This window comes from Lynx rufus, unplaced genomic scaffold (assembly GCF_022079265.1).
Source record: "Lynx rufus isolate CCGP_SWC_20201006 ecotype Redwood Valley unplaced genomic scaffold, mLynRuf1.p SCAF_4, whole genome shotgun sequence".
NCBI lineage: Eukaryota > Metazoa > Chordata > Mammalia > Carnivora > Felidae > Lynx > Lynx rufus.
In genome coordinates this window covers 116,856,258-116,865,487 of record NW_025814856.1, presented here as the reverse complement: position 1 = coordinate 116,865,487, position 9,230 = coordinate 116,856,258, and the positions used below count along the sequence as shown (strand labels likewise).

Here is a 9,230-nt window from a genome sequence, read left to right as displayed (position 1 = left end):
CACATTGGGCTTTGTGCTGAAAGCACAGAGCCTGCTTGGCATTCTCTCTCTTCCTCTCTCTCTCTGCCCATCCCTCTATCTCACTCTCAAAATAAACAAACTTTAAAAAGGAAAAGCAAGTAACACGGTGCCCATGGTGCAATCTCAGGAACCAGAAATACTACATTTGGTCTCCCAATGACATGTCAGGTGATAATTCACTAGGCATTGCATTGGACACTACTAATGCATGTACAGCTTCACCAGCATAATAGAAGCACTCGCAATCCCAACATGGAGGGTTGCAGAAGGATCTTAGAAAGCATGATGCCTAAAACCAGTCTGGAAGAAAGAGTTGAAAGTTTCCAGGTGGGTTGGAGAGATGAAAATGAGGGAGATTCAAAACAGTAACTTTAGAGCATGCAAAGTAGAAAGTGAAAATGGAAGTCAGGTCATAAAGAGCCTTGCAGATCATACTGAGAACTTCAGACTTTATTCTGAAGCTACTAGGAAGTCACCAAAGGATGTTAAGAAGTGAAATAGATTTAATTTTAAAAATGAAATCTGGTGTTAGTGTGGGAAATGAGTAGGAAGCAGAAAGACCTGTAGTAGGAAAACAGATAGGAAGCAATTGTAGTAATCCAGGTAAGAGGTGATAGTGCTCCAAACTAAGTCAGTGGTGATGGCAAAGAGAGGGTGCATAATAATAATTATAATAGGTAATATTTTTGTTTCCTATATGTCAGACACTGTTCCAAGGCCTTTTTATGGGTTAAGTCATTTAAAGTTCATCTAAGCTCTTTCTGTCAGGTTTCTTTATTATTCCAAATTATCAGATGGGGAAAATGAGGCAGGGTCACACAGACAGCAAGCACACAGAGCCAGAATTCCAACTTGGGCAATCTCCAAAGTTCTAACCATCATCCTGTGCTCCTAGGAGATTAATGGAAGGAATTACCAAATTGGTTGTGGAGTTCTGATAGAGGGAGAAGTCAAGGGTTATGTCTAGTCTTGGATAACTGAGTTGATAATAAAGAAAAAGGAATTGCAGAGGATGATGGACTCGTTTGGGAGAACGTGACTTTCACACGCCCACTAGACATCTAAGGAGAGATGTCAAATAGGCAGTTGGCACCTTGGCAACTGGACGGAGACTGTGTCTTACTCACATTTAAGTCCTCAGCACCTCAACTGTTAGTAGGTACTTAATAAGTGTGCATTCGATGACTGAAAATTTGGGAGTCATCAACAGAAACTATGAGAGGACTTGTGATCACTCAGGAAAAGAATATAATGTACGAAGAGAAATGTATCAGTGGTAGATTCTATCTGAGAAAGAACCAACATCTGAGGAGTACACACAGGAAGATCAGCCACAAGGGTGTTCATTTTAAATCCTCCATCTATAAAATATGGAAAGCAATACTTCCCTCCTTACCTGGTGGTGAGGAAAGGAGGGTGACAAGATAGGAAATAGAAAAATTATCAGCATTGATTAAAATTATCAACACTTAGTTTATAACTAAGCATCTAATCTGCTATGAGAAAATACCCAGCAAGATTTCTAAATAAAAGGATGACTTGGACAGTGAAGAACACGAATGAGGGGAGGATAGAGTCTGGCTGGCCAGTGCAAACCCTACCAGGCTCTGCCTATCAGACAAGGCATGACTTGAATCCCACCCCTGTCAGAGACTTTTCCTGCCCACTTCACTTACTGATGGGACCTTGTACAGACACAGCATCCCTGAAAATGTACACTAGCTGGGTTCATTTCAAAGAAAGCCAGGCTACTTCAAATCCATATTTAGCTGCAGAAATCCCAAACCAATGATTTCTGGGATACCAGAATTTAGGATAAAATGAAGATTATTGAAAAATATATATACATACATACATACATACATACATACATATTTAAATTTTTTTAATGTTTATTTCTTTTTGAGAGACAGAGAGTGCAAGCGGGGCAGGGGCAGAGAGAGAGGGGGACAGAGGATCCAAAGCAGGCTCTGCACGGACAGCAACAAGTCCGATACAGAACTCAAACACATGAACTGCAAGATCATGACCTCAGCCGAAGTCAGACATGCAACCAACTGAGCCACCCAGATGCCTCTAATGAAATATATTTTTTAAAGGAGTTTGTATTATTTTTAATAATGTTTACTATCCATTCACTGATAAAAAGGTGAACTAGTACTTGATTTTTCCCACAGACACATAATACTTAGTGGCATTCCCACCAATATATAACATCTCTAGACATTTGATTTTATTATTCCTAAGCAGGTAAAGTTTATTACCATCATTTGTTTTTTGTTTTTGTTTTTGTTTTGGGGGGTGTTTTGTTTTGTTTTCCAGAAAGGCTGCTTTATTGGAAACTATTCTGACATCGTTTTTCAGACTCCGTGGCAGTCTTGGGCCCAGGGATGGGAGTCCTCTTATGACCATGGGGGCGGGGGGAGGGTCTCCACACACCAGGGCTCATTTTCCTATGGCTCCTGTGAATGGCAGCTCAGGACTTGATGGAACAGGACTTGATGGTCCCAGGCCCTCCACCGCGGGAAAAGCTCAGGGCATTGCCCTGCATGGCTCCCCCAAAGGCCAACATGACCAGCCCACTGCCACCTCTGCCAGTGGAGTTCACCACAGAGATATTCACACCTCACACACCATCTCTGGCCAAGTGGCTCTCCTTGCCCTCCAGCAGCTTGCAGTAGGTGGTGATCTCAATGTCCAGGGCCAACTTGACGTTCATGAGCTCCTGGTACTCACACAGCTGTAGTGCCACGTCCTGCTTGGCTTGCTGCAGGGCAGCCTCTAGCTCCTCCCGCTTAGCATGTGCATCCTTGAGTGCCAGCGCCTCCCCCCCCCCCATTCTTCCTCCTTAGCAACGGCAGCCTCCAACATAGCACATTGGTTCTTTATATTGTTGATATCAGTCTACAGCCTCTGAATCTCACAGTTCATCTCCAGAGTCTCCATTGGGGTTTTCCAGAGGTCATCCTTGTGCTTCCTGGCCTGGGCCTGGAGGGTCTCAAACTCGGTCTGGTACCAGGCCTCAGCCTCAGCCTGGGTGCATACTTGGCCTTTATCTCCGTTATGATGCCATCCAGGTCCATGGACAGCACCACAGATGTGTCCAAGATCTGGGAGTGCCTACTCTGGCTCAGACAAGGTCTTGAAGAAGTTGATCTCACCATTCAGGGCATCCACCTTGGCCTCCACCTCCACCTTGTTCATGCGGAAGGAATTCACATCCTTTTCAGCAGCACGAACTCATTCTCAATAGCCATTCAACAGTTAATTTCAACCTCCTACTTGTCTTAAAGTCTTCCACAACATCCTGCATGTTTCAAAGATCTGCCTCCAGGTGGCCCCCGTCCAGCTGCAGCAACTCAAGCTGCCTCCACAGGCCAGCAATGTGGGCCTCAAAGGTGTCATGGAGATGGCTGCTCTAGGCTGACTTCTGCTCCTACAGCAGGGCCTGCTTGGTCTCCAGCAGCTTGTTCTGCTGCTCCAGAAACCACACCTCATCAATGAAGGAGACAAACTTGTTGTTGAGGGTCTTGATCTGCTTGTGCTCCTCCTGGTACATCTGCTGGATAGAAGGGCTGATGTCCACCTGCAGCAGAGCCAAGCAGACTCTGATTGATGGTGACCTCACAGATCTCAGTGCCAACTGGACACCTGTAGGCTGAGAACAGGGCTATGCATGGCCAAGAGGCACCCAGACCATAAAAGTGGCTGTTGCTGAAGTTTCTGGGGCTAAGGAGCTCAGGTGCACCTGGGTGGCCCACCCCAATAAAGTGATGGAACTGGAGCTGAAGACCTGGGAGCTTAAGTATGTAGACATGCTGGCTGGACCAGGCTGGACATAGTGGCAGGTACAAGGGAGCCGAACTCCCTTACCATCATTTGTAATGGGTCAGTCAGATGCAGAGTTGTCAGATATACCAAATAAAAAACAAGATGCCCAGTTAAATTTGAAATTTAGATAAATAATTTTTAGTACAAGTATGTCCCAAACGTTACATGGCCTGACATGTACATAGAACTAGACATCCTATATTTTATTTGGATAGCTATTCTAATAGCTATGATCTTCTTTTTGTAGGATTCATAACATGAATCTGTCTCAGAGATTTGAAGCCCTCTGGTGTGGCAGATAAAAGAGTTCTATCCTTGCTGGTTAGGGACTAGGTCTGCTGAGGTGAGAGCAGGCTGGGTGGCTGGTTCATATATAAGATGCAGCCTGGATCTCTGGTTCTCCATATTCACTTCTCTTCTGAGCTCTCAAACCTACCAGGAAATCCCAAAACTCTGACAAAGAAATAGGTTGGACAACTTGAACATCAGCTCTGAGGGTAATAACAACTCCTTTTTTACATTTGTATTCCATGCTGAATTCCCCTCTTCTACTTTTAGCTTTATTTACCTTTATTTTCTGTTTTGCTTCAATTCTCTGAGAATTCCCTGAACTGGTGAAAAGTTCTCTAACTGTGGACCCAGCAGAGTGGCCGTTGTGAAACTAAAGAGAAGCTGATCCTGTGCTCAGTCCACAAACAGACAAAACTCTGCTTCTCACTACACCCAGATGTAGATAGATATAGATATAGATATAGATATAGATATAGATATAGATATAGATATAGATATAGATATAGATAGATAATTGTCAAGTTAGCTAACATACGAGGTATGCAGTGTGCTCTTGGCTTTGGGAATAGATTCCCACGATTCATCACTTACATTCAACACCCAGTGTTCATCCCCACAAGTGCCCTCCTCAATGCCAATCACCCATATTCCCCACACTCACACCCTCATCAACCCTCAGTTTTTCTGTATTTAAGAGTCTCTCATGGTTTGCCTTCCTCTCTATTTGTAACTATTTTTTTCTTTCCCTTCCTCTAAGGTCTTCTGTTTAGTTTCTCAAAATCCACATAGGAGTGAAAACATGATATGTCTTTCTCTGACTGATTTATCTCACTTAGCATAATACCCTCCCATTTCATCCACGTTGTTGCAAATGGCAAGATTTCATTCTTTTTCGTTGCCAAGTAGTATTCCATTGTGTGTGTGTGTGTGTGTGTGTGTGTGTGTGTGTGTGTGTACATTTGTATACACACACACACATACATACCACATCTACCTTATCCATTCATCAGGTGATGGATATTAGGCTTTTTCCATAATTTGGCTGTTGTTGAAAGTGCTGCTGTAAACATTGGGGTACATCTGTGCCTATGAATCAGCACTCCTGTATCCTTAGGATAAATTCCTAGCAGTGCTATTCCTGGGTCATAGGGTAATTCTATTTTTAATTTTTTGAGGAACCTACACTCTGTTTTCCAGAGTGACTGCACCAGTTTTTATTTCCACCAACAGTGTAAGAGCGTTCCCATTTCTCCACATTCTGGCCAACATTTGTTGTTTCCTGAGTTGTTAATTTTAGCCATTCTGATTGGTCACTACACCCAGATTAGAAGCAAGGATACCATCTTTCAAACCATCATAATCATCCATATATGAATTATGTATTGTTCGAAGACATTTACAAAAGTATCCACGTGTCTATCCACCTCTTCACAAGTTCTACCAACAATTGATACTGATCACCTTATTTTACTAATAAAGCAAAACCAAACCCCACCTCATGGAAAGGTACTGGTGTTGGAACAAGGTCAGAGTCCCACTTAGTGACAAGCAAAGACACAATAATTATGGTGGTTTTTGAACACTCAAGGCTTTATACACCAGGCTGTTCATCCTCAGTGAACATAAGAAGCCTGTGTTTGCTCTTTGTGTTATTATCAAGGTGTATTATCTTTGGGTATTATCAAGGTGCTCTTTAGTTCATAATGCTTTGAATAGAGAAAATTTTAAAATACTCTTTTGCCCCTTCCATTCTCTATACTTCATATGGTTCCTTCCATTCCTTGTCCTTAGGATTTTATCACTATCTGTAAAACCAAATCACATTCTTAAGATTTCCCAGGATGGTCTCAAGGACTCAGTTCTCAATGGCTAGTAAAAGAATTCATTCTTACATCTGTTGACCATATGTCAACACCAAATCTATGCTAGGTGTTTCATATCATATAAGCATTTTATAATGCATATAGGACAGAAACTCATATGTGCAAGGTACTGAACAAAGACAGTTAACACTTCACAAAACAAAATTAAAAATACATTATTGTACTAAAAATTAAAAAGACAATAAATGTTGTGCCTATTTTTAGACTATTTTAACTATTTTAGACTATTTTAGACTATTTTAACTGAAGTTTAAGTTCAGTTTTATAAGTTCAGATAACTGCTAAATTGATAATCTTGATACAGATGAAAGAAGGAAACATGTTTTCTCTTCTCCCTGGAGAGGAAAATGCATTATCTTCTCTTCACAGCTTTCAGGTACCTGACACCTGAACTTGGCCTTGAGCCAGTGAGTGACTCACTTACTCAGTTACTGCCAAGGTAATGAAAGGGTCTTTTGTTCCATCAGTTGCAAGTTTTTGCAAGATGTTAGACAGAAACACAGTTTAGAAATGTCAGTGGACACCACCCTCTCAGTAAGGGAGCCCAGAGTCCTGGGGCCCCATGGTGGCTCATACTTGGTCTCAGATAGTCTATCAAAGAGGCAGTGTGAAGAGATCCAGGCTCCAAGACTCCTAAGCCAAGCTGAGAAGAACTGCCCAGGTAATGGCTTTGGCTCCACTGGAACATTCATCCAGGCAGAGATAGCACAGGGGAGCTTGATGGCACAAATCTTCATTTAGGCAGCAACTTGACTTAATTATGCAGTTTCAGTCAAATTATTCAGCATTTCTGAGCCTCCCTTCTTCCCCCTCAGGTGATAACAAAGATCCTGAACCACTGTCGCTCAGCTATTCTGAGGGATAGGTAACATAATCAAAGGATGTTCAAGAAGACATAAAATGATAGCCTTAAACTATTCAGCCTTCATTTTACCTACCACTATGTCCCTAAGACCCCGTCAAATCCAGAGCACACGTTTGCTTCAGAAGACTTTTTTGGGAAAATTTCTGGGAACAGATGAAGTTCAGGTGAAAGAGGAGGTGAAGCATTTAGGATATATATTGATGTAGATATGGGTTTTTGTTTTGCCTTCTTTTCTTCTATTTTGGTTTCTTAGTGATATGACCTTAAACTAGGTGATTTTTTTTCACCTTTCTTGGTCTCCATTTCAATATCTGTAACATAAGAAATTTCCACTTGAATGCTCAATGAGCTTCTTGAAGCTAACTGTACTGAATCAAATTCTCCAAACTAGCCCATGACAATGGCATCAGTAACTCCATGCTGTAATGGCTCATCCAGACACTTGGGGTCTGTCTCCCTTGACTCTGCTCTCTTATACCCCACATCCAATCCATTTACAAATCCTGTTGGCTCTACCCCCAAAACAACCACAATATCCAACCATGCTTCCCACTCTCATGAAATTCCTCTATAATAACTGGAACTCATTATCCTCTATCACCTCTCCCTGAAGAATTGAATCATCTCTAATTGCTCTTTCCACTTTTCCCTTGTTTGTCTGCTTTTTCCAAGTAATTTCCTAAACCCTCTGTATCTCTGCCTAAGGATCCTGATGGTAAAGTATGAGACAAAGGTTTCTGTGTCCCAGAGAGCAGAAGTAAGGAATAGGCATTGAAATAGGAAAGGAGGTCGAGTCAACAAAAGAAAAGTGTAGCTCAATCAACTGATGCTTTGTCCTCAGGGGAACTTGTAAAGGGCACCATGAATACATCTCAGAACCATGCACCTGGGAGAAGGGAAAAAGCATTAGCTTCTGTCTCCCAGTGATCAATGGATGCTCCAAGGGTCTGTTGTCTACCCACCCACCTGCCAAATTGGGTAGTACACGTGTGAGTCTAAGGGGATGTCCTATACAATAGCCTTAGAGGAGCCCAGGGCAGGACAGTAGGTATGTAGCACAAGTCAGCAGTGAGGCTTGGCTGGGAGAAACCCCAGTGTGGGTAATGGAGGCCTCACAGATGCATATTGGGCTCTTGGCTGGGCCCAGCTGCACCCAGGGTAGGGTCCCGCAGGTGATTGCAGCGACAGGGATGAATGTAGAGGAAGAGAGCTTTGTGCTGTCCTTCTCTTCCACCTCCAATGCAGAATTTGATGCTGTGATCGGATATTTACAGGACTTTATCATGGATGATGAGTTCCAGTTATTACAGAGGAAGTCTATGGACAAGTACTATCAGGAGTTTGAAGACATGGAAGAAAATAAACTCACTTATGTGCCTATTTTTAACAAATGTATGTCTTTGCTAGAAAAGTATATTGAAGAATAGCTGCTGGAGCAGATTCCTGGATTTAACATGGTGACTTTCCCAACAACTCTATAGCACCATAAAGATGAAGTGGCTGGTGACACAGTTGACATGCTGCTCACATTTACAGATTTTCTGGCCTTTAAAGAAATGTTTCTGGACTATGGAGCAGAAACAGAAAAGTGGGAACTGGATTTAAGCAGTGGTTTAGTGGTGACTTCATTGTGCAAATCACCTTCTCTGCCACCTTCCCTGCGTGACCTGCAGCCCTAGGTCCCACCATCAGACAATGGGATCTTTCTGGACATTGCCAGCCCAATAGACTGGAAGAGGCTTTGGCTAATGTGACAGAATACATCTTGGAAATACTGACTCTGTTCCTCAACTCTTCATTAATTTTAAGTATTGACGGGTCAGAAGACAATCATCTAACCCTCCTGGGACCCTGAAGCACCTTCTTGTCTTCAGTAATCCTAGCACTCCTCCCCCAGGTAGACCCCTCTCAGGCCTCTGAGTCAGGCTCCTCTGGAGCAAGTCCAAAGCCAGCATTCCACCCCTGGCCCCTTCCCCAACATACATATTGGTAGGTCAACAGCATTTGGAAGAACCCACCACTTCCAGCCCTCTTTGTCTCAGCAGGCTCCACATGTCCACCAGGCCTTTTGTGTGCTCACAGCTTTCTACATGCATCAGTTTCAGTCCCGCAGCCACAAAGGGGTTTTTGTCTGTTTGGGAACATTTCTCTAGGGTGTTACTCAAGCCAGCTGAGCTTTCTGAAGCAGCTCCCTTTCCAGCTAGTATTGGCTATAGGAATCAACTGAGAGAGATATCCCTTACCTGAAGCTACATATGAAAATCAGTTCCTTGTCTTACACTTGTTAGTCCTTGCATCACTGTCTTCTGCTAGTCCTGATGTAGTCTGTTTCTAGAGTT

General features: G+C 42.8%; 2 pseudogenes; one reads left to right on the top strand and one right to left on the bottom strand.

The window, feature by feature from the left end:
- Positions 1-2,497: 2,497 nt before the first annotated feature.
- On the bottom strand, positions 2,498-4,384 carry LOC124523441 (keratin, type II cytoskeletal 7-like; annotated as a pseudogene).
- A 3,697-nt stretch (positions 4,385-8,081) lies between these two features.
- On the top strand, positions 8,082-8,570 carry LOC124523157 (ADP-ribosylation factor-like protein 2-binding protein; annotated as a pseudogene).
- The last annotated feature ends 660 nt before the right edge of the window (positions 8,571-9,230 follow it).